Raw genomic sequence first — 25,535 nt, forward strand, 5'->3', positions numbered from 1 at the left:
TATGAGCTTTGTTTAGCTTGTGCTATCAACTCTTATTTCTGCTGCTTCATTTGTAATTCATATTTTTGTGTTAAGAATAGAGTATAATAAGAGATCCCAAAAGGCAACAGCAGTGAACAGTCAAACAATTAATGAGCAGTTAGTGACAGAAGCAATGCAGAAAGTGAAATAATCATCCTAAGTATCTAGGAAAAGATCAGAGAACTCTCTCATCCTTTCATGGTGGTATTTATAGACTTCGCCTCTGACTTAGTACACACAGTACAGTTTTATTCCCTCCTTTTTTTTTTTTTTTCCCAGTTCATCTGAAAAACCATTTTTTCCATGAGGGAACAAACTTCAAGTAAAACATGACTTTGTACTTGACCCTTTCTCTACGGAGGATTAACAGGTTTGGTATATTCCTAGTATTCTCCCTGGGCAATGAGCCCAGGTCACATATATCTGTGTTTTGAATGAGCTTTTCAATCTCCTGGACAGAAAGGACTCTGACATTTTAGAAATGACAGAAGCCAAGACAGTGCCTTAAAAAACTCCTCTTGTCCTACTCAGACTTAACAATGTCTACTTTCTATTTGCAATTAGTCTGTGATAAGAGTATGAATGTGCCTTGAACACTGTAGCAAAACCAAAAATGTCCTGCATTGAAAATGGAGTTTGTTAGCTTTATTGAATGCTGGTTTAGAAACTTTCATTCTGACTTCCCAATTCCTGAATTTTAGTTATGATGATTGAAGATGATGAAGAAATGTAGGTGCAACAATACTTTCACCTGACTGCATGAATTCTCCTTTCCCCCTCTCCCCGCTATTTAAATATTTCCTGTTGCTATTTTCATAGCTACACTTTAGTATGAATTAGGTCAAAAGAAGAGATATTTGGGGCTGATGGTATCTTTTGTTAATATCATGATATAAGTGGTATGTTTAAGTTATGCATTAGAAATACCATGGGTTTTGTAATTGGACTGTTAAATAACAACAATAAAAAGGGAGTATTTTAATAGGTTCTTATCCACTATATTCCCACTTTTATGAAACTTAAGCATTGGTCCATTGTAGCTGCAGTGCTGTTTGAAGTCCCTCAGAATGAAAGCCCTGCCTCCCTGTCCCCCTCATTTGGTGCCATTTACAAGGTTGCAGGGGGCACAGTCCATCCCATCAACCACACGGAGGTCTGAAAGCCCCTCTCCTGTCTCAGCATGAGTAAAGCTCTTTTCTAGCAGCATCTAGACATTACCTCCAAATTCAAATTAATTTTAAAAGAATCTTTCGCATGGTTACTCACGAGCACTTTTTATTTCATCACTTTCAGTTCTAATTTTAAAGGTGGGAGACAGCCCCCAGACTGCAGATTTGGACTGGAGCTGGAGTTCAGCATTTACTTGTGGCCATCTGCTGTGTTAAAGCTGGCCATCTTCTGAAAGAGCTGAACTGACAAAGCATAACCTGTTACAGCTGAAAAGAAGAGTTTGAAAAAGGTGAAGGGTGGTTTTGTAGAAGGACCTTCACCATGCTAGCAGCATGGCTGGCCCTGTCCAAAGGCGGTGTACCCATGGCTATGAAGTGCAAAACATCAGCGCTCTCAGTTCTTGTCCTTTGCTCTAACCACTGACCATGGTAAAATAAATTAAAGGCTTGATTTAAATCTACCAAAGCAAAGAAAATACACAACTGTTATATATAAGATGCCTGATCCTCCCTCCCTCTCTCCCTTTTTCTCAAGCATTGTGGATTCGTGGGAAATGTATTGGAGAGGGAGGGGGGAATCACAGACATTGTCAAGGCTGCTATCTGCACACAATGGGGAGAATTACAAATAAGTTGCTGCCTTAACTCTGCTAGTTTAAGCCAAAGCCACAGGGATATTATTTTCGATGCTCTGCACAGTGGATTATAACTTCAGCTCCCATTACCTTTAATGGGATCTTTGCTTGCAATCTGCCACTACTACAGCAATGAAAATCTGTCCCTTAATGCTATTTTACTATTGCAGGGTTTGGTGTTTAATTATATTACATAAGAATTTGTTGCAGCATCTACATAATTCCTTTAGGAGTGCCCTTGAAATGCTTATGAATTTTTATAAACACAAGCTGTGTGTCGCACTTTGTCTCTCACTGCTTTTGCAAACTATTCTGCCTTAGCACGGTGTCATTTTTTCTTGCTGGATGAGCACAGTCTTGTACAGTGTGGCCATTTTGAACGGCACAAGGATGCTAATGTGTACAAGTCCAAACTTCTTGATATTTCCATAAGGTCTTGTAAGAAAACATTCAAGTGCTGTAGCCTGTTTGCACCGAAGTCAGATAGATAAATATCTCTTAAAAGACTTGTAAATAAAAGGTGCAGCTTTACTGGTGGAATGTACTTCAGTTGCTCAAAATCACTGATGTGGTAAAATGGACATACTGCTGCATACAGAAGTGTATTCAGGCTTTGACGTGACGTGGCTTACGTTTTGCTCCTTTTTATCAAGTGTAGAAGTACAATTAACTGATCTGTAAAAGGATGAAGCTGAGATACCTAAAGCATTACCGGGTCTGACTTACTTGCAGAGCTCTGGCCTTGCAGCCTGTCAGGCTATCTACAGCCTAGCTAAAGTAATTTTTCAGAAAGATCAAGAATGAACATGATGGCTGCTGCTCTGTTTTCCTCCTGCAACTTTATTTTTCTTCTTCTGTCCCTTCCTGCGTACACATACGTTTATTTGTGTATATAAATATAGAGAGAGATTTGTGTGTTCAGAGAGAAAGGAAGATTTATTATGCTCATTTTAATTTGCTTTGGAGGCACTGCTTACTGGGGACACAGTATGTACTGAACAGAGCGTACTAATTAAGTACCAGAAGGCAGACAAACCCATTTACTTGAGACTTCACCACAGATGCAGTAATTGTTTACACACGACTTTGTGTTTTCTTCGGTTTTGAACCATCTACGCCATATATCCTGTCTGCCAGCAAGCTGATCAGCACTGCCTTCCCACCTTGTCAATGTCAGGAAGCATGCCTACTTCTTCTGGGCAAGGAATTAGTCTTCTAGCTACGCTTTGCTATTTTTTATTTTTATTTTTTGCAATGGCTTCCGAGCTGAGTTAATGGTTTGCATAGGGCGCTATGGGTTATGCTGCACGTTCAAGTTCCTTCATGCTGTGGGTGCCAGTATGAAGTTTTCTCTGTGCTACTCTTAAGGAATAATTTGGGCACTGATTAAAGGAGCTCTTGTTCAGATGTGTAATTCTGCTGAGGGAAGAGTTGTGGGCACTTCCCTCCAGAGCTGTGTTCTGTGAAGCAGGGCAGGCTGGGCTCCATTTCAGCTTTGGTCCTTGGGGCTGCTAGAAGGGCCTGCATTGAGCTGATACACGGGGTGAGAGACAGGATGCTGGCCTTTCTCACTGGCTGTACACAGAGCACCATTGCTACTCCTTGCTTAAACTGGAAGCTCTGTGTCTACATTTTATCCTTTGTCACCCATTGGCAGCACTGCTGCTGAAGAAGTGTGTGTAATATGCAGAGCTTCTTTAGTAGTCTTGCATAAAACATATGGAGAATAATATTTTTGACTAACATGGAATAGTCCAATATATAGGATCTGGGGTAAACCACACTGACTCTCTTATTCTCTGAATTACTTGCTTAGCTGTTTCAGATCTCTGTCTTCATTTCAGATCTCTGTCTTCATGTTTTAAAGAGCTATTGAAATAGAGCAGAGAAGAAAGGACCCCTACACGCAGTGCTTCTGACAAGGAGGAAATTTCTCCTGAACGTATCTGATTTTTTGTGTGATTTCTATGGCAGTTGAACAGGAAGAACAGATTTTGAGAGGATGACTGTACAATTTCACTTAATTATTCCATCCTTATTCCTCTCTAATTGCAGTGTTTTAAATGGAAGCATTTATAATTAGTGATGAGGTGCTAACTCAACAGCATTACCTGAAGTGAACTGGGACATTGACCATTTGATGTGTTTCTCATTAGGGACCTAACTGTGTTGCTTAGTGCCAAGTGATTAGTTTATATACAAAACAAACAAAAAACAGAATTTTGCAAATGTCTGTCCTAAGACTGCAATGTAGTTGTATTATTATAATTGAGGATGAGATGATAACCCTGGATTTTTGGGGAAGTCCAGAAAGAACCCAGACCTTTACTTGCTTTGGAGCATCAAAAATAATTGTATTTCTCTGTGGTTCTATGTATTTATGTGTGATGAAAAACACTGTATGTCCACATTTAAACATTCAGTTTTAGATCTGTTTTAAAATAGTTATGCAGCATTGATAAATCCCTATCTTCAGGGAGTTTATACTTTTTCTTGCTAGTACTCCTTTCCAATAGTTTCTATTCTTTGAATGTTAACCTTAAATTGCAAATTAAAGATTAAAGATATTTCAGGAATTGGCAAGAATTCTAAATTTTAATTTATTGAGTTAGACATGATTTGAATAGATCATGGGCCCTAATAATTTCAGAGAACATAAATTATTAAAGCAAATCTTAAATGTAAGGAAATGCTAGCCAGTGAAGCTCAGAAGGGTAAGCTAATTTATAAATATCAAAGCCTAAATTAAGAATTTTTAATTATTTTACAGATGAACGAAGAACAAATTTCTGGTCTTACTGCAGCCAAAAGAATTAGGTAACATGAATTACTGAGGACATCCATTAAAATGATGATTTGTAATCCAGCTCTAGTTATTGAAGTCTGGGGAACCAAAGGGTAAGATCCTTACTTTCACTAAGTGAGTCTATCCATTTCTCATACCACCATGTTCTAGAATAAAAGTAGTTACATTAAAGCACTATATAATAAAAACAGATAAATTTAGCCATCAGTGAAGAATAGCATTAATAATTAAAAAAATATATTCCTTAAAAGTGAGGAAAGAAAACTGAAGTAAGTACTTAGCCAGCAGAATACAGTTTCTGGATGGCAGCTTCTGGCATTCCTCTTCAGTGCTGAAAAAAAAACTCATTTGAAGATCTGCAAGAAGGTATTTCATGAAATAAGCAGAATGCAAAGAGTCCAGCTGTGAAAAACAAAGTAATAGGTAAGGATAGATATTTCCTGATGATTAAGGAATTGAAGGGTGTAGTAAGTAACTTAGTAGCCATTTTCCAACTTGAATGTACTGTAGTTCCACTGTGATTAATTTTAGAACAAAATAACAATGTCATTAATTCAATCTGAATTTGATTTTTAATCTTTGAAATAGCTTCTTTTCTCCCTAATTTTTCCAATTAAGACTCTTAAAGGAAGAAAAAGAAACGCAGCGTTAGGAATGATCTATTTCACTGTAAGGAGCCTGGACAAATAACTTGCATAAAACCAACGTAAATAATGGCTTAATGAATCAGCCTATTATATGCAAGCTTAATAGTTCTACGTCCTTTCTCATAAGGCATTGGAGATTGATAACAATGCGTGGTAATTACAAATTAATCATCAAGAACTGCTTTGTGCAAGAGCATTTCGAAAGATGTTTGGTCATTCATCCGGATTAAAGGAGTTCTCTACTGAAGACCTGTTAGTCTGTGGATAATGGTCTTGATTTTCCTCTCTGTCTGTAGGCAGCAAAATCTAAACTTGGAGAATCTCTATTGTCGAAGTGGCATTAGAATTTGAAAATTTCTCTTGCATAGATTTTCTTCAATTTTAATAGCCTACAGTTATTCAACAACTACTTTCTTGGTTTTAGAAAGCTGTGCTCTCTTGATTCTCTGCAATTTGTTATGTGGAATTAAAGTAGAATGGTTTAATTTTCAGTATATAGGTGGGAGACTTACATTGTCTCCTTTGGGATTTCAGCTCCCAGTGTGGTTTTAATTACATGGATAACTGAGGTAGTTGTGATTGACATACAGAGCAGTTGCACTAGACTGGCGCGTTTGTCAGATTTGTTGTATCCTGTTGAAGTTCTATCGATGGCACCTGTGTGTCTGGATTGCTGACTGGCCTTCTGCATTGGCTCTGCCAGAGCTGGGTCTGGCTGGAGGAGGTCACTTGAGGAGATGTTGTGTTCATAGGACAATAATGTGATCAGGCATGTGTCTGATGACTGAAGAGAAAGGAACTGAAAGTGAGGGAAATAAGAGTTTCATAGACAACTACTGCATTCAGGCAGAGGTTCCTTTGGCTTACTCCATTTGGACGCAGATCCCTCTGGTTTGGAATTAGCTGAATTCAAAGACTGGGAATAACCTTGTTGTTTCTAAACTGAGTTGTTTGGTCCATCTGATGAGATATTTAGAAGTTAAGAAGGCAAGAACTGGTGAAAAGTAGGGACAGACTTTCAGGCTGTAGAAAATGCAAGGCAGTGCTATTCTTGCTTTTGGATTTCCATGTTGAGAGATGCCTTGTTTTCTAGTTGAGGTACAGGGATGTTTGGGCAGACCACCTGTGGGGCTGTGTAGGAGTTCTGCCTAGCAAGCCACATTCCCCAGTGCAGATGGGGTAAACACTATTAATTTTCAGGGATAGTGATAAATTATGTCTTTTGCCAGCGCAGAGACTGTTGAAAACACTGAGTTGTCTTCTCTATAAATAGGGAGGTAGTAGTGCTGTGGCGCTCACTTGGCAGCACACACGTGCTGTCCTGCCGCAGCAAAGAGCAACCTGAGCTCACGTGCCCCCAGATCCTTGTTGACTGTTTATCAGAAATTGCTTCACAAGTGTCAAGCAAAACAGATGATTTGAGAAGCTTGTGCATTGTGTGATAAATAGACCAGTGTTTCAGAACTTGTAGAAATGATATCGCTAAGAAAAATAATACTTGTATTCATTTTATAGCACTGTAAAGGTAATTTAAAAATGTACTGTCTATAAATGAAAACTTCATTAACTGTGAATACATCCAGGATGTGCAAGGTACTCACGTCGTCTTTTTATTTGCTAATGTCATCTTTGAAAAGCAGCTGCTGTAAAGAGTGTTGAAAATTGCATTTTCAACAGTGTTTATTAACATTGCTAAGTTGAGCTGCTCTTTGTTTTTGCTCTCTCCCTGGATTTACTATGTGAGTACTTGTATTTGGTGGCACAAAATAAGAATTTAGGAGCAACACGTTTGCTCCTTATTTATAACAATTTAAATTTTGGACAGTGTTAAGTGAAATGTTTTGTTTCTTTAACGGGCAGGAATGCAGATTTCAACTAGACTTGGAAAGTCAATTTGCATTTTATTCAGTGAATAACATCACACATAATGAAGGTTTGGCAGGTCAGATTCTACCCTGTTTTACTCATCTGCTTAACCCAATTATCATCAGATTTTATGTGATGACAGCTGTAGATAGGCAGATAAGTTTTTGGTCCTGTAATTGACACTTGGTTACCAAATTCTGTTTGTGCAGTAGAGAGTTCCACCACTGTTTCACTGTGACTCTAAAGAGCTGACAGCAATAACAGTTGTCAAAAATGCTATTTTTATTTCATGGATTCCACTGGTCTCGTCATGCTGGGACTTTGGGTGAGCAGGAGCTTGCAGAGGGAAGACTTTTTTCCATTTGTTCATCAGAGAGGTCTGGTTGTCTGTCAGCTCCTGAGGAGTTTTAAGAATCTGCCTAAAATTTCTGCCCCTCTGAGTCTCAAGGGTGTTGTGGTCCATCTCTACAAAAGTTATGTATGTACCATCTTTGTACTGCTGGCCTATATTGCAATGTATGGCAACTTTATATTGCTTGTAGTGGGAATCTTGTTGGCATCAAACTGAGAGAAGCGTGGAGGGACTGGACGTTATTTTAAGCATGTCTCTAGGCTCTGGATTACTTTCTGCCTTTGTCTGTTACACTTCTGCAAGAGTAGAAGGTATTTAGCTGAAATTTTGGGGTGGTTAAACAAATAGATGTGTTTTGGTCCATTATGTTGCTTAGACGTTTAATATTAGAGATCTTAGTGAACATTTACACAAGCAATCTTTAGCTCTTAAAATATGAGACAAAATGATAAGTTTTCAAAAGTAACAAGGACTGGAATTTTCACTGCTGGCCAGTCTTCCTGTGGGAGACTGGATGCTAAAAAAAAAAAAAAAGAAAATTTGCAAACAGAAACTATCATCACAAACACAATCCATGTGATGCATTTCACGTAGCTTTTGGTATCCAGTATTTGGTATTTGTAAAAAAAAAAAAAATAATAAAAAAAAGACCTGTGGAGTTTAGGCTCTACGTGGCTCATCAGTTATGTGCATGTTTAGGCTGTGCTGCTGCATCTCTGCTTATATTCTATCAGGTAAAGTGTCTCAAAACGGCATGGTGTACCACCACGTTGTTTTCAGCATACCTGCAGTACCTGCTGCTGAGTCCTCTTGGGCTCTACCAGGAGGGAAACTGCTCAGAGCAGTCTGCAGCATGCACTGCTGGGTCAGAGTGCTGGTGGAAGACCATCAACGTTTTTGGGCTGGTTTGGCCAGCTTCTGTGATTAATGGAATGGAGGCAACCACCAACCTGTGCCCAAGCAGGGGAATTGGGAAAGGAGGGTAGGGAAAAGGGAAGGAGGATGGGTCTAAAAACAGAACAGTGACAGTGAGCTAAGGGCATCAAGATGGATGCTTTTACACAGTAAGTTTCTAATACAGGCCACCAGTAGATTCTGTTCCCTTGTCTTTTTAGATTAGTTGCATTGCTAAGATGTCAAGTCTTGTGTCTCTGATTCAAATGAATGTGTTTCTTGAGCAGTGGATGCACTGTTAGTTTTGAAATTGCAACCGTGTTTTGTAAAAGAACAAATTATGGCACCTGGCTTTATTAAATGTCATCTCTTGAAGTGAAAATATTATCCAGCACCACAGCAGTCCATTACGTTTGCTGAAACTACAGGATAAAATGTTCAAATGTAACATAAGAATTGAATTTTTCCTTGTGCTACTGATGAAGCTGTAAGTGGAGACTGTGGCTTATGCTTAACCACCTTTTTCCCATTGTGTTCTGCTGATGTGCTCTAGCTATTTTAACCTCTGTGTGGTTTGGAAGGGAATGAATCAGGGATACTCCAGTTTATGCCTGATGATATCACTTGTGCGTGCACCATTCTGATAGCAGTAGTGACTTGTGCTATATAAACATCTCTTTCCAAAATAATACAGGTCGTGGTGAGATCCATATGCTATTCTCTGTCTTTAGAGTAGAGTCAGTATGCAAAAAGCAAAGAACAAGAAAGATGCTGCAGCTTCTCACACCAAGTCATAGAATCACAGAATCCTTAGAGTTGGAAGGGACTTTTGAAGGTCATCTAGTCCAACTCCCATGCAGTGGACCAGAACATTCACAGCTAGATCAGGCTGCTCAGGGATGGATGGAATAATATTTAGGTAGAGCTATCCTCTGCTGGTCATCCCTGCATTACGAGATGCAGCAGACCAGCTTCTGGGCTGAGAAGTATCAATGTTATGCTGCTGAATTATCAGTCCTTTGTGATGGGATCCAGCTCTCAGCTAAAATATGATTTGGGAATTTTTAAAGATACTCATTTCTTTCATAGAACAACGAGGAAAAAAAAAATCCCTTATCAATACATGTGAAAATGATCTCACAGGAGACTGGAATAGAAATGCATAAACTAGGAAGTGAGGCTTCAGAAAGAAAAATGATAGGTTGGAGTTCCTTGCCTCATCAAGTTGTTAATTACACAAAAATTTCCACCCCATCAAACAAAAATACCTAACAATTTCAGAAATGTAAAAAGCAGCAATTGTTCAGCAAAGTCGTCTCCAACTTTTAACTGAAGTCTTAATAACTCTTGCATCTTGCCTGCTGAAGACGCTTTCTCAAAATAAACAAACAAACAAAAACCCCAGCCAAACAAAAAAAAAACCCAACCAACAAAAAGAAAAAAAGGAAAAACTACCAAACAAACAACCACAAACAAAGGATGTTTTAGCATCTATCTTTAGCTTTCTTTTATCAGATCGAGATTTGGTTGGAACAGCTGACTGGGAACAAAGAAAGAAGATTATAAAGGGCTAACAGTAAGAACCTTATTTTCAAGGAAAAAAGAGTTTTATTTTTAGATTTGCTTCACAGCCTGTGGAAGAGACATAGAAAAGGGAAACAATAGATAAAAGAGAAATGGATGGTAATGTTGACAGTAATGTGTGTCTGTATGCAGCCTCAAACCATATGTGGGAGTAATCTGTCTGAACAAGAGTTTTTTGGGAAGGGTCTTGTGTCCGTATTGTACATCTCCCATGACCATGTCTATGTCCAGAAATGAAATAGGGCTAGAGAACAAATTTGTGAAGTGGTGTGTGATCAGCCATAGCATTTTAATGTTTGTTTGCTGTTCTGTAGGGCTTGCATGCATGCCTGTCAATTTAAACAGATGATTTGGGACATTATGTGCAAGTTGAAGAGCATTCCCCCCCATAGCAGGATGGGTAAGACCTGTCTTGGGGATAAAAAGATCATGGTTTTCACTAATGCGTGTCTTCAAGGTACGTTTAGATGTTGCATTGAGGGACAGTTTAGTGAGAACTATTGCTGATAGGTGGATGGTTGGACTGGATGATTTTGGAGGTCTTTTCCAACCTTGGAGGTTTTATGATTCTGTTGCTGAACTGTGTGTCCTCAAGGGCAGAGGGCAGGCCCATGTAATTCAGGTATAACCTTTACATGAGGGTCTGCTTGATGTGAGATGTGGGCAATGTAGTTGATCCTGTTACAACTCAATCTAATTTAGTTCTCCAGTTCATTAGGAAATGCAACTGGGGGATTGTTGGGAGTTTTCTGTAGTATAGTGGTGGATGTGAGGGACGTAGTTTTGTCTCAGGTCAGTAAAACACCTTGACTGATTATCTGTTCACATTTTTTTCCTTGTGCCAGAACTGGTGGCCATCTCCCTGTTCCTAACCTTTATTCAGGCTCCTGAGGTCACTCTTCCCCAAAACGGCTGAGCGCACTTGCATGTACAATTTAATTCTTCAGAGGATAAATGTGGGGAAAAAACAAAGTAGACAGTATCAATTTATGAACAATCTTACTTCTTCTTTAAAAGATAAAACAGGATGAATTCAAATAAAGTTGCAAAACACAGCGAATCCTCCTCTCGAGCTGATCTCCTGGGAGGAGCCCACTGCATTAGGATGACTGGCTTTCCTTTTGCCTCATTAAGATTCTTCATTTCCTTCATAACACTGGCACATTCTGTAGCTAAAGGTCAGGTTTGTTGAGCAGGTCACAATCATTTTCTGCTACAGTGCTATTTTCTTCTCTACTGTGGAAGCTTACAGCATGGTAAAAGCAGGCTGAAAATAGACCATTTCTGTCCTGTGAAAGTGCATTCACATACTTCCATCCCCCCTCAAAACTTTCAGTGCTGTATCTCATCTCTGTCAGTTCATGAGTTGTCCTCTCTGTCTTGGTAGCTTGCTACTGATAATCCCCCTCTGTCCTGACTCCTCTTTTTTCTTTGCATTTTTTCTTACCACCCTCCTCCTCTTCCAGAATACAAAAACTCTGTGTCTTCCTGTCCCAGCCATCTCCCCTGGGGATGATTTGAAGACTGAAAATTGTCATTCTTGGAATGGTCTTCTGTAGGAACTTTTTACTCCAATGTGTTGATTCCAGGTGAAAGAACTTCTTGCCTTGATAAAGGAGTATTTCATATATAAAACAGGGATATGTACTGAATCTGCTTAAGTTGTTGCTGTTACCTGTGGCTCCAAGATTACAAGAAGATGATAATTCTGAAGACTCTTTTCCTTTATTTCCCTGCCCACCTGTGCAGTTTTAGTGGCATTGTAAAGAAGTTCTAAAATGAAACAAAATAAAATTCATTAGAATACTGTCCCACAGAGGACCTTTCATTTCAGTGAATATGTCAACATGATTTCTTTACAGTTGATTTTTTGTATTTCTGACTTTAATTACATGAAAACCTTGCAAAAGGCGATAGCAACAATCCTACACCACAGTTCTTAATATGGAAGGCTAGGAACATGTATTATTACTTCTTTATTTCTATATAAACAAGTAAAACTTCCTGGGTTTTTTTCTTTTTTCTTTTTTTTTTTTATTTTAAGTAAGTTAATCTTTAATTATCAGCAGTGTGAAGGAATACGTTAGAAGAACATTCGCTATAAATATAGCATTTCTACAGTCTGGTGAACTTAGACTCTGCAGAAGAAGTATACGTGTATATAAAATCATCAGACTTCAGTTGTAGCAAATTTTGCCATGCCAATGATTGCAATGGTGAAAATAGTTTCAGCTCTAAGAGCAGGACTAGTGTAGAGTGAAGTACAATGTCCTTTATCATTCTGCTTAGCAAAGGGCTCTTGCTTTGACCTTCAGGGGTCATCTTTGTTGCCGAAACAAGAGACTATTTGTCCACTGCTGTGCTTACAGACTAAGATGATTAGGACTGCTAACCTGTAAACAAGTTTATAGTTCTTATGGATGCTAATTTACTGAGGAAGTCCGAATACATTGTCTCAAAAAGCAAACATAAAGCAAACAAAACAAACCTGGTCCTGTATTAAAGGCAGTCAGCTGTGTGAACACTTGTGTGGAGCCAGATATAAAATTGTGCTAAGGATCCAGTGCCTGCACTGTACAGTTTTGGTGGCTTTACTACAGGCTGTCTCTGGTCTGAGTTCCCATTGTTGGCTGGAGTGCCCTTCCCAGTTAATGGCATTTGCAGGAGCTCAGGTCTTGCACTCTGGATTGCTTGCTGCAATGATCAGGAGGTGTTTCACATGCCTGCTCCTGTGTCCAAATGTAAATGCTATTGTAGATGTATGCTGTAATTCCAGCTTGTGTTCTGATGGGCTTTCTGAGAAGCTTTAACCCGTGGAAGATCTGCAAGGTGTGAAGATGTTTCGCAAATAATTGTCTAGATTACAGAAAATAAGTGCTGCAGGAATGTGTTTAATTTGGTTGTTTCTGGGCTGAAGATGGTGTATCTCGAGAAAGGGTGTTTTTCAACTTCTGTTGAAAGTGATGAAACAAAGGTTTCTGTGTCAGAACATTTTTGGATAAGATACCAGGAATAGGGAGAAAATAAACAGCTCCAGGATCTGACCATATGCAGGTAGGCTTGACAGACTCCTTACTTGGTGTATCTGGAGGTCTCGTGGAAATTTTTTGTTTTGAGGACTTGTTTTCCTTCAGTCTGTATGAGCGTTGCTCAGGAGACAATATTTTTCCCTGGTCACACGAATTTGGATGCCAAGTGACTTCCCAGCGGGTCACTCTTCCACCTCCCGAGCTGCCACAGTGACCTGCTGGGCTCCCTGTGTGATCAGTTAGGCTCACAGCCATACTCAGTGTCAGCAGTAATTGTAAGGGTTAACATGATTCGTTTCACTTGTAGTATTGGTAAGTATCGTTGCCCTTGGCAATAAATTCCCCTTGTCTAAGTTCCTTGTTGTACAGCTATGTGGTACCAACTGCAGTCGCTTTAGGTAAGGGAGCAGCTGTGAGGGGAAAGTGGGCAATGAAGGCGTAGGAGAGTGGATGGGTAAAATCTTTTATATGAAAATAAAGTACGCAGTGACTGTCTACTGAAAGAGTAAAAAGAAAGCCTATTGCTAAGATTTTTTTTACCCCTTGATGTTTCTTCGGACACTGGATTGTGGAAGAACATGGTTTGTTTCACTGATGCTAATTACTGAATAGTGATACCAGCTGGGTAATACCAGAGCTCATCTAAGAACACATTTGCTGTTGTATCGATTCAGACATTAATGGCAAGAACATTTTCTTCTGCACGGTAATCTTGAATGGGTTTTGTCTGTTTCATTTGCCATTTTAAAAAGAATAAGCAAGAGGTAGTAGGTGAAATCTTTCTCTCTGGCTTCTGTGAATTGAGCAGGAAGGGGAGATGATTCCGAGTCAAAAGTGAGAAATCTTTTCAACCTCAATTTGTCACTTGAGAATGATGTGATTGAAGCACAATAAATAATATGCGTCAATGTGCAAGGGAGGAGGAATCAGCAATTTAAATGAGTTAATTCACATAGGGTGAAACATACAAAATTTAAGACTACTCTGATATTGTAGCTTGACAGAAGAGTGCGCAGTCTCAGCTGTCTGAAGTTCTAGGGATTAGCGCTGCTCTCAGAAAGGGGATTTCTTCCATTGAACACATCATATCATATTACCATTTAGCACGAAATGCTGCAGAACTTACTTCATGTAGCATGTTTTTAGCCTTACCTGACCTGTGTGTAAGCATACATCTGTCTCTCTTCCTCCCTGCTGTTGGGTTCCTTCCTTTTTCTCTCCCTCTCTTTAGCTGCACCCCTAGTAGCATTTTTTCCCTTCATCTTGGCACCAAGCACCCATGTTTCTCTCAAGCAGCTGAAATTGATTTTTAGCTGAAAAGATAAGAGAAAGGAGTGAGAAATATTTTCAAACAGCACTTGAAGATTAGAAAGGAACCCCCCTTCATAAGATAATGGTTTTTTTTTTTGCAGTGCTGGCAAACTAGAAATTTGTGTTAAGCTCTTCCTGTGGAAGCAATTCTTCAAAAATGGCATATATGGAAAGGTTTTTATTGGCATGTTAACATAAAGATAAGAAAAGTGAAGTCCAGGCTACAAAATTCAGTCTATCATCTATCTGAGTGCATGTAATTTCTATCAAAATGGCATTCTTTTTAGTATGGAAATAGGGAAATGTTAGGCTAACACTCTGATTTTGAATGAAGCTGTCATGTGCAGAGAGAGGTGCTCTTAACATACTTGCATGCGCCCAGAAATTGCAGCTAACCATAGTCTGTTCGGCACCTTTAAACTCCAGTCCCTAAACAGAGATTTTATTGGAAAGCTTATAAATAGAAACTAGGTGAGAAGAGCTGAGAGAAGGACTTGATGTCCTCTCATCCTCTTTCCCAATCTTATTTTTTAAGTTTTGTGATTAAGTTCTGTTAAGCTGTCACCGAACAGTGAATGATTACTTGCAATTTAGCATGCTCAACTTCCCCTCTCAGCTCTCCTGGTGCATATAAATTGCTACCAATAGCTTCTTCTAATTTTCAAGCTAGGCAAGCAGCAGATAGAAAAGAATCTTGTGTATGCTTCAGTTCAAGCTGCATTGGGCAGCTCGGAGCTGTAGTGGGGGAATTGCAAGAGGTCCCTCCTTCCTCCTGCAGCTAGGCTCGTGAGCTCATCTGCCTTTTTGGCAGCTGGAGGAGCTGCAATGGCAGGGCTGGCCCCAGCAGGCTGCACGTTGCTCTTGGCAGGATGAAGTTCATTTATCTTTATGCTTCAGCTCTCGTTCATGGGAGCTTGCGTACTTTCCCAAGAGTGAGAACGGTAATAAGATGTTCTAAGTCCCTGTCTGGCTGTAACTTCAGCTTTCTATAAAGCAAGGCTTTTCAAGGCCTCACGTGTTATGTTCTGTTTTCCTCTCTTTATTTTTTTTATTTTTTTTTGTATGGACAGACCATATATTTTCGTAGAAATAACTTTCTGCCTGTGCATCTGCAGATGAAGTAATGTAATAATGAGAAAATGTAATATAGCCAGGGTTGTGATGGGCTCCTAGAACTGTTTCAGTCAAGACCAGATGAAAAAGGAAAAAATATTACTCAGGCTTTCTTGCTGTTCTGCTAAAAGAAAAAGAAGATTTCTGCGTGGTATTTGCATAGCTGCATGCAAGTCAAAGCCTGTGGCTTCAGAGCTCTGCTCTGCTGGCCGTAAACACAGGTCTTAGATGTCAGTCCTCTCAGTCAGAACAGTTTGTTGGAAACTGTAACTCAGACTGTATGCATTATACTTTGCCCCAAGTAAAAGTTATTCCTCCATCAGTTTAAAGCTTTTTAAAGCTCTTTGCAGTCAAGCACTCAGTTATTCTTTTTAAGAGAATCTTGAGATGCTTTGGGTGCATTTATCCAGAGCCTTCAAATTTTGTGCTATTTTCATGATGTTGGGAAGGTTTTTTTCTTTTCCTTGTAATTTTAGTTATTTGGAATTCTTTCAACTCTATGTATACAAATACAGCATTAGCATACATGCTTTAATTCTCAGATTGCCTTAATTAAATACCAATATATCTGAGAAAATACCAACAGTTTTTCACTTAAACAAGGCACAGTAAACAAAGGTATTCACCAAAGCTAGCGACTCAAAAGTTCCTAATCGTTGTTGCTGTCTGCTCAACATTTAAAGTTGAAAACTACTTTTATGGGTAAATTCCCACTCAAATTTTGAGAACTAAGAGAAAGGTGCTTCAACAGTAAATTTTAATTTTATCTTAAATTCTGAACCAAGCCCCAGAGTTGTTTTCTTTAATATATATGTCTTGCATTGTATTCACAGATTAGAAAGGGAATTGCACACGTAATTAAAGCAAGATTTTCTAAACTGCAGGAGTAGTTACCAGCAGTTGGAAAGAAAAGATGCCATAACATTTGCTCAAAGGTAGTACACACAGTTACTAACACTGTATTGAATCCTGAGAAGTGTGCAGTGATGGTGCTGACATGAGAACAGATACTTGCCTTGTAGTTTCACTTAGATTAGAAAGGAGCGCCTTTACTTTGTTATAAATGGCCTTTACATACTGTAATTGCCATGACTTCCAGTTTTTTGTTTTAATTTTCACTGTGTTCCCTTGTATCTCTGTTATTTCTTCACACTTTTAATAAAAACAACCAAACAAAAAAAAAGCATTGGATAGCACACAACCAATTTCAGTGCTGTGTTACTTTTTAGTTTCTTTATAGCTTTTGAAAGAATAAAGTTCAATTTCCAATGAGCTGCGCAGAGAAATTCCAGTTAGAGAAATTCTAGAGCAGGTAATAAGATGGATATAGAAATGTGGGGAATTACCACCTGAGAAGTTTGAAATGACAAGGCAAAATAGACATTTTTTCAGCTGGACATTTTATGAAGTCGTTTTGTAACCTATTGCCTGAGTATGTACAGTGCAGAATGAGTTCCTTATCTGAAATTCACTGCAAGGCAGCGGTTAGTTGAGTTAATAGCACATGCTTTAACTTTTATGTTTATTTATAAAATTTGCTTACGTGAGTGATACATTCGTGAAAGTATAAATGAAGAAAATTAATTTTAAAGCATATAAAATGCCTTTTCATGATCCGTGGCCAATTGTAGAATTTTCTGCAAATACTTACCGCAGTATTATTCACCATACTTATATTAAATTGAGGTAAGAGAAATTATTCTTGCAAACTGAAATTGTACTATTTCACTGTTGGATGATTGTGAATGGCTTTAGTTTCCAAAATTTTAGCTTTTTGGCTGTTTGGCACCCCATTATGCTGAAGGTGCCTATTGGATGCTGTAACTCATTCTTTGGTAGGACATTTGGAGCTTTGGTACTGAGGTTCCCACTTTGATTCCACTTGTGAAAAATACTATGCAGTACACTGAATATTTCACACACGTAAAGCTTATTTAATCAATAAACAAAACCAACTGAGAGTTTTAGTATATTATTTACTGATCTGAGGTAAGGACATCTTAGCCTGCTCTACTCGAGCTTCTCACATGTGGAAAAGCATAGAGTCATGTTAAGTAACTGTTCAGCTTAACATTGTCAAGTTGCTAGAGAGTCCTTGGATGGGAAGTGCTTTGTAAGTATGAAATGTTAATACATCCCAGCCCACAGTGTTACTGGTTTTTACTTTGTACTCAGGGGAGTCCTACCGGAGCTGGTTTTGTCATGGATGCTATACAATGAACTCATACTCCTCCAAAATGCTAGTAGCTAGGTATCAGGAGACATCTCAAGGAGGCCCAGTGCTGTCAATGTGACTATGCAGTGACTAATGAAGCCTGTTATACTCAAACCGTGAGATTTAGCGGGCTGCATTTTACATTATTGATCCAGGTTCAGATCGGGTGAAAGATATATGGGGAAAATGTTAACTGTGATATTATTATTACTAATCATAAAGTCTTTTGTAGGGTGAATGAAAGACCTCTTTAGCTTTAGTGTTGCATAAATCATGTAGTCTAAAGCTCTCTAAAAACAAAGGAAAGTTCATTACAGAAATGCTTAAAAACAAGGCAGATGTTTTATAATGAAAACAAATTCTAAAGTGCAAATAATTACAATGTCAGTCACAATTGTGATCATTTCCTCCACACTGGCTGTAAGCAATAGGCTCCAAGCCATTCTTCTGTTCTGAATTTCAGGTGCAGCAAGAAATAAGAAAGTTCAAAAGGAAGCGTTGAATTATGAACCTCCTTTCCCTTCCGCTTTTGTCTGGCCAAGCTGGGTGCCACTGGGTGTGATGTTGCTTATCCTCTGCCAAGGTCTAGCTTCACCATGGAGCAGTGATGGCCATGAAAAAAAAGGTCAGTCCTTTCCTTTCTGAGGTTGTGTCATGTCCCCTCGTGCAGTATCATGGTGTCGGGGTTAACATCATGCTTCTGGAAGCCCAGCCAGAATATGCATTCCTGCAAGGTTTCACCCTCTGCTGTGAAGGCACAGAACATCCCCAAAATAATCAAAAATGGAAGGATTTCAGTATTTCCAGAGGCTCCTTCCGAGTTTTTACTCTTGCAACTATTTTATTTCGATTTCTTCTCACTTGCTAAGGTTTGCTTACTAGCATTTCATGTTAACATTTGATTTCCAATGAAGGAAACAAAGGAAGTGCCTGCTACATGAAAATACGTTCAGCGGGGCCTAAAAATAGTACCATGAAAATTTACTTGCTCAAACACAGTATGTTTTTCTAGCACTTTCCTATGATTATGATGCTAATGGAAGCTGTTACATCCATCTGTCAAAAATATAACTCTCTTTGGAAAGAGAGCATTCAGAATTGTGTTCATCTATTGTAACCCTAGGAGGGATATTTGTCAGCCTGGCAGTGAGCAGGTGGTTTGATAACGCCACCTTTGTTGGAGCCCAGGGTCTGGGGCAAGACTTGTAACAGGAAAAGGTGAATTCTGTTTTCATCTCGGCTTCATTTTTGCAGCTGCACAAAGACACAACAGTAGGTGCCGATGCCCTGATTTATCCCATGCATTTAGGCTGCTAACATCCATGCTTTCCTAAATGAATGCCAAGGATTGCAGTCAGTGTTGACAAATTCAGGATAATAATGTCAGATGTTTAAAGTCACATTTTCTGGATATTACCAGCGTCACAGGCAAGCATTGTTATATTGCCCCAATTTGCCTTTTGTTGTAAAACTTCTCATTCTCCTTCACCAAGGGAGAATTCAGTCTGTGTCCAGTCCTTTAATGCCTCATACGCTAACTTTGGCTGCTTGTTGCCAAGGCAACTCGGCTGTGCAGCGTCAGTCTCGCTTCCTTCCATGGCATCGTTGCTATCCCTATAGCTAAGAACTACATCAAATAAATTTAACTCGTCAATCACACCTGAAAAGAAATGTTGAAGATCTTTTATGTGCATTTCCAATATCATAGCAGATTAAGCCAGAGCGGTTGTTCTAAACTGTAACCTCTGCCTTAATCTCATAACAGATGCAGTGAGCCTGCTGGGAAATATTTGGCGATTGGAAATAATGCTTTCCTCTGAGTATTAAAAGTGCTATTGCTATTACTTGCTTTTCTGGCAAAAATTTTCTTCCTATGTATTGCTAATCGTAGAGGTAAACATGTTCAGCAGTTTTCAGTCTTTTGTGCTTAAGATGTCTTGTAAAAACAGCGTTTCTTTCCTTGGGTATCTGGGCCCTGTTTTTAATGATCAGATCTAGAACAGGACTTTTCAGTTGAGTGAAAGTTGTGTTCTCTCTATTTCCTGCAGAGATTAATTATTATTATTTTTTTAAGGTGTCCGTCAAAATCTCTGCCCGTTATTCCAGGCTGGAAGTGCATAGAAAAGAAGAATAATAATTATCCTTTCAGGGAGCTGTCTAGCAAATAGCTGGTCAGTGAATGTGGCTGACACATGACATTTAAATATTGAGGCATTCTGCATACACCAGGAAATGCCAAAAATATCAGATGTTTTATTTTTCTACAATGCCGTTGCAGTTAATTACTTGAAGCCATTTTATATATGTTAGTTTGCCCAGTGAAGCATTTGACTTTTGTTATACTTTGTAAAAAATCAGGAAACTGAAAAAAAGGTTACACACATCATTCTTTGCTAAAATGAATATAATTTGAGAAAAGTGTAACCTATTTGAAATTATATTTACCATTGTAAGTGTGATAGCTGGAGGCTGTTAGTGTAGTCTTTGTAATGTCCATTCTGAGACTGTGCTGAACAAGGTGCAATTTACTGAAGTCCATGTAACTCACAGGAGATGGTACAAGGAATTCAAATACTCCCATCAACTCCAAATTGCTTTGAAACAACATTATTTGTTTCCATTTTATTCTGAGGATAAATAAAACCCTTAAACATATTTTTCCCTCATACAAGCAAAGTCGTCTGGTTTTCAAAGTTAACTTAATATGCTTCTGGTATGATTTCAAAATAAAAATGAATAGAAGTGATTTTGGAGTTCAGTAAGAGTCAAAGCCCTTGTTTTTATAAAACAGTGCTTGCTTTTATTTGAAGTGGTTATGAAGCACTGCTGCTTCCTGCATTGGAGCGTTCAGGCAATGAAGCGGTGGTTTTACTTCTGATTCATTTAGTAAATTAAGAAATAGATTGTAAATTTACGGAAAAAAGCCCACAAGAATTGAATTTTTGTCTGTGAGGATTTGGCAAGGGATCATTTTAAAATTTGGCTGCTAGTGGAATTCAGCCAACTTCTGCCTTAAGGGTTATAAAAGCTTTCCCCAGCCCTGAGAAGCTGGTAGGTACTCATTGGAGACGCTTGCAGTGGTAATTATTTTTATTTCTATTTTGTTAATCAAAGCTAGAAGGCAGGTGGGTAGAATATATGTTCTGGACTGTTGAACATACTGTCTTCTCCTCTAGAGACAAATGCAGCTATCAAAATATGTTCTGAATAATCAGTTTACATAAGATGATGACTCTTTAATGCAGGTAATGAGGATTTTCCTTTTATAGGCTGGACAGAATAGTGAAGTCAGCTCTGACTGTTATTAAAGCAGCAGGAGTGCAGCAGCTCTCACAGATGTTGAATTTCTCCCCTGCAGTGAACTTGTTATTCATTTTTTCCTGTCACTGGCGTTTGGTTTTGTATGCAGGTTCAGAAAACCTTCCAAGAAGAACAATTCTCCATTGACTGCAAGGCACCCATAGGGCTCTCACAATCCATCCAGGACCACGGAAGTGGAGGCAGGGAAAACCTGAACCTCTGTTCTGAACTGGTAAGAATCTACTGTTGCAGCAAAGATCGTTCCTCTGATGCCACAAAGTACAGCTCCAAACATACATAGCTTTTGATACACTCGATTGCTGCTCTTCTGAACAAGCCTGGCAGAAGCATGTTAACTGTGAAATGCTAAATGTAGAACAGACACCAGTATATAACTTTTCCCTCTCCAGGGAACTAACGAGCGTCTTTTGTCTTTTGGGCATTGAAATTCTCAACTAAAATGCTGCATTGAAATCAGTTGGTGACAATGAATAATATTCCTACTGATCTCTAGAGCCTCTGCAAACCCCAAAGCAGAGATTATGCATTCTATTCAATGCCACAGAAAGTTTATTCTAAAATAAGCTATTTTCTTTTATCAAAAGAGGTGATAAGAAATAAAATAAGCTGTGATAAAGCCACTACCATAATAAGAACAGTGCTCCTGAAACCCTTCTTTAAACCAAAATTAGGTAGAAATCTTCTTCCCCCTAGACTAAAACAATTAACAAATTCTGCGAAATAAATGATAGCTCTGTGAACTTACATGTCACTTGTGGGATAAGGACTGTATGTTTCCTGTAGCTCAGAGCACATATAAAAATAATTCTAGGCAAAGAATGAGGAGGTATGAGCAGAGGTTTCGAAAGAGGTTATATCAGAGCAACTGCAGGCTCACCAATTAACTGGTGCATCAACAATAGAAGTTACAGTTTCTGAATTCTGCATTGCTAGTGTGGTTAATTATATTGGTTGTAAAAGAATGTGGTTTCTTCCTGTTATCTCACTTGTTTTTTGTTGTTCTTAAGGGAAAGGGAGTGCTGTTTGCAGGGAACATGGAGGATAGTTAGGAACCTAGACTGATCTTGATACATCATTGCATAGGGATGCTGAAGCTGAAGTGGTTCCATAGGGTGTCTGACAACAGAATCAAGCAGTATTTGATTCCTGGAGTACTCAAGAGTATGTTGTAAAAAGATATTAATCCTGTCTGAAGAACCATTTGATTAGATGAGCAGCTCTGTGATGTGAAAAGTAGTTTTAGCAGTGGCTCTGCTGCAGTTTTGTCTTTTTTTTTTTTTTTTTTTTTTTTTGCAACTCTGTGTTTTTTGGGAAAAAAATTATCTTTAAGTTTTATCTAACGGTAAGACTGAACCACAGAAATTAGTCAAGCTGCAGAAATTCATTCCTATCTGGATAACACATTAAATTGTGGCACTGAATCATTCATGTGGCACTGCAAATAATTTAAGAATATGCAAAAGCTGCTCCTGTCATTTATAATTAATTAAATTAAACAGCAGCAGGTTGCAGACACACATGCAGGAATGTATTTGTTAGACTGTTAAACAGCTCTGTTGGTCCCTGGCACAGCTTTGGCTTTGCCTGCCTGGACATTTTCTGGGTGTACTTTGAGAGCTAACATGAGCATCCCCAGCAGGCTCGTTAGATGTGGCTGGCTCAGTGCTGGAGATTTGTTATGAGTTGATTTCTGAATGGACCACAGGAGTTGGCCCCAGTGCCAGAGAACAGCTCAGAGCATTTTTTTAATTGATTAGCACAGATTTATCCACAGAGCAACTGGGGCTGTGTTTGGGGCCTTATGGTACCAGGTGCTTTTTCTCGAAGAAGCATCTTCCTGTGGCCAGTGCTAGTCAGGTAAGTCTCTCACATGTGTCGAGGTCCTGGAGAGAACACCAGAGTCCAAAGAGGTCCTGAGGGAGCCTTTAAAACCAAGTTGATGACAGATATGTCTTTACTTGCTTTAGGATTACTTTTACTGATGTTCATGTTGTGACCCAGATTGACACGCTGTACCATGGATGAATCTGAATTAAGTTCTTGACATAAGAAAGCCTTTTGTTTTTGCATGTCTTTGCCCACTTTTAGAAACAAATTCAAATGGAACCATTTTAAGGCATTGCAGTTTGATTTTTGGTTTTCCAAGTGCGTTTTTGTTCTGTTTCAAAGCCATACTTGTATCTGTTCTGTGTGCCTATAACTCCTCATTCACTGTGGCAGAAGTTCTGCTGCAGTCCCTTGCCTATTGGAAGAAAAGAATCTTTTCTTTTTTTTTCTTGGAGATTCTGTAATTAAGTTTTTTCATTCTGTTTATGTATTTCTTTTTATATCACGCATTATTTGAGCTGGTTAGGAATTATTTTTCTATGAGGCTTATTTTGTCAGAAATTTGAATTATTGAAGCCAGAGCTTTTCTTGGAAATGTTCCAGACATGGAAAAAAAAAAACAACAACAAGCCTCCATTAAATATATATATCTCTGGATCAAAATTTGAGGTCGAAAAGAAAAGAGAAGAGAATTGAAACACTCTCCATAAAAGATCATAGATTCTGACATGGAGGGCATTGTACTTGTGATGTACGAAAGTGGCACAGTAAGCACTTGAACTGACTAATAGCCACTTCTGTGCTATCTTGAGGTATTTGTTATATGTGTCTCACATCTGTCTTTGGAGTTGTAAGACTATGCTCTTTCATATTTATCCTGCATCATTTGCAGTAAGGGGTGCTGTGAAGGTCTTTGTGTTTGATTGGAATGGGTGCAGGAAAGAAACAGCTCCATTAGCAGAGTACAATACTTAGGCTTTAGCATCTTTAACTTGTGGTCCATAGCACCCCTGAGTTCTCTTTGGAAAGTGAGCACAGTCTTCTTTCAGTGTGTGGTAAGTGTGTGTTATCCAAAAATTTGGCAATGCTAGTGTGGAAGACGCTGAAGATGTGAGACCCAGTAAAAGTAGATTCTTTAATAGTTTTGTAAGGTGCTTTAGCCATAAGTAAAATAACTATCAGCAACGTAGAGTGAGCAGCTGCTAGTGCTTTGCAGATCCTGGCCTTGTACTCAGACTCATAATTTCCCCCTTCCTGTAGGAAAAAAAAAACACAAGGAACTGGACAGCCATTGTCTGGGATAGGAAAAAACTTTATGGGATGCCTCACCTAGATGTACACATACTAATAATAAATGTAGGAGTATTTGTTATTATTGCATGTGTATACACTACTGTATGTTAGCATGCTCTCTTCCCTTACTCTGTTGACATTGGTAAGGTACATAAGAAGTGCTGTATTGTATTAATTTGCGACTTGGAGTCCTGTTGTGCTCTGTCCTAACCCCCACAATCTTGAGGGGTCAATTTGACCACTGCATTGTGATAAGCTACGTCAAGACCATGCCTGCCAAAACTGCCACCTTTTTGTGTGATGAAAATTCACTCAATTACTGCCCAAATTTAATTAAAGCTAAGAAGAGCTTTGTGTAAAGTGATTAGTATATGTGATGTTGTTTGTTTTTTCTTTATTCCCCTTTGGTTTTGGTGAAGCTGATGAGCACTGTGCTATGGCAGGTACTGTGCTGGCTGCTGGGGTAAGGTTTTTTCTGTGAAGGTTTGGGAGGATGGAGTGAGAAGGAGGAGGAACCCAATGCTGTTGTGCAGCAGAGATATCTAGGCTGTAATCCAAAACCAACCCAACAACAAAATAAACAAACTGAAAAAAAAAGGAGTGTACTGAAAGTGATGCTTATTAGAGGCAACGAGTGTCGAAGGGACAGCTCTGAGTAAATTCTGTTTAGGAGGCAGAGCAGTTTCAACAGACTACCAGGATGTGCCTATGCAAGTCTTATCTTGCCTGTTTTATCATCTTGGTGCACAGAGCATGTATTAGAAGTGTACCTGAGGTCTGAGATAAAATTGCCGCAGGTGTGGTTACCTTCCCTTGGGTTTCACTGAGACTTTGGTTCCTGGATTGTATTACACACGTTCAGAGTTGCATCAGTTTCAGTAATGATGCAGTTGGAAATGAGTTTAGTTAAACCAATGGAAAAATGTGAGTTCGTTTTAAATGTGATTAAGTTTATGCCTTTTTAGGTGAAACTAAAAGTAGTGTTTTGAAGTTGATTTGCAGTGAAATGTGACTGTAAACTAGAACTGAGAATTTATGTATATACGTGAGACATTATAGACTTGCTGAAAACAATAAAGATGCAAATGTTGTAGTAGTGTGTAGAAGAGACTTTTGGTTTTAACTGTGTTAAGAAATTTGTAATGTAGAGATGTGCTTAAATAACTAGAGAGTTTCTCAGCTCAGTTTCCTTTTTTTATGTCTTGTTGCTTTCTTTCTTTCTTTTTTTTTTTTTTTTTTAAGGAGTATGACAGAGAAAAACTTTGTCCATGGGCAAAGTCTTTTTAAATTGAACTATGTTTTTTGTGATGTCAACGTGTGAGAATGATTTTCAGAGATAATAAGCAAACTGTAATTTCTGTGGACTTTAGTAGAAGTTGTAGGAATGAGACATCTTTGAAAATTAAGCTGGTGCCCTCAGCACTATGGTCAGTAAGGCAGAACAAAGGGGTC

At 38.7% G+C, this 25,535-nt stretch overlaps 2 protein-coding genes across 2 annotated transcripts in view; both read left to right on the forward strand.

The window, feature by feature from the left end:
- The window catches only part of KIAA1549L (KIAA1549 like), a 299,878-nt gene that overhangs the window by 128,456 nt on the left and 145,887 nt on the right, over window positions 1–25,535 (forward strand). The gene's annotated exons all lie outside the window — the stretch shown is intronic.
- SPON1 (spondin 1) overlaps window positions 21,154–25,535 on the forward strand; it is a 361,499-nt gene continuing 357,117 nt past the window's right edge. The window contains exon 1 of the mRNA XM_052695645.1: window positions 21,154–21,174. The gene's annotated coding sequence lies outside the window, so the exon portion shown is untranslated. The remainder of the gene's footprint in view (window positions 21,175–25,535) is intronic.

The sequence above is a fragment of the Tympanuchus pallidicinctus genome, unplaced genomic scaffold (genome assembly GCF_026119805.1).
Source record: "Tympanuchus pallidicinctus isolate F22 unplaced genomic scaffold, pur_lepc_1.0 scaffold3, whole genome shotgun sequence".
In the NCBI taxonomy this organism is placed as follows: Eukaryota; Metazoa; Chordata; class Aves; order Galliformes; family Phasianidae; genus Tympanuchus; species Tympanuchus pallidicinctus.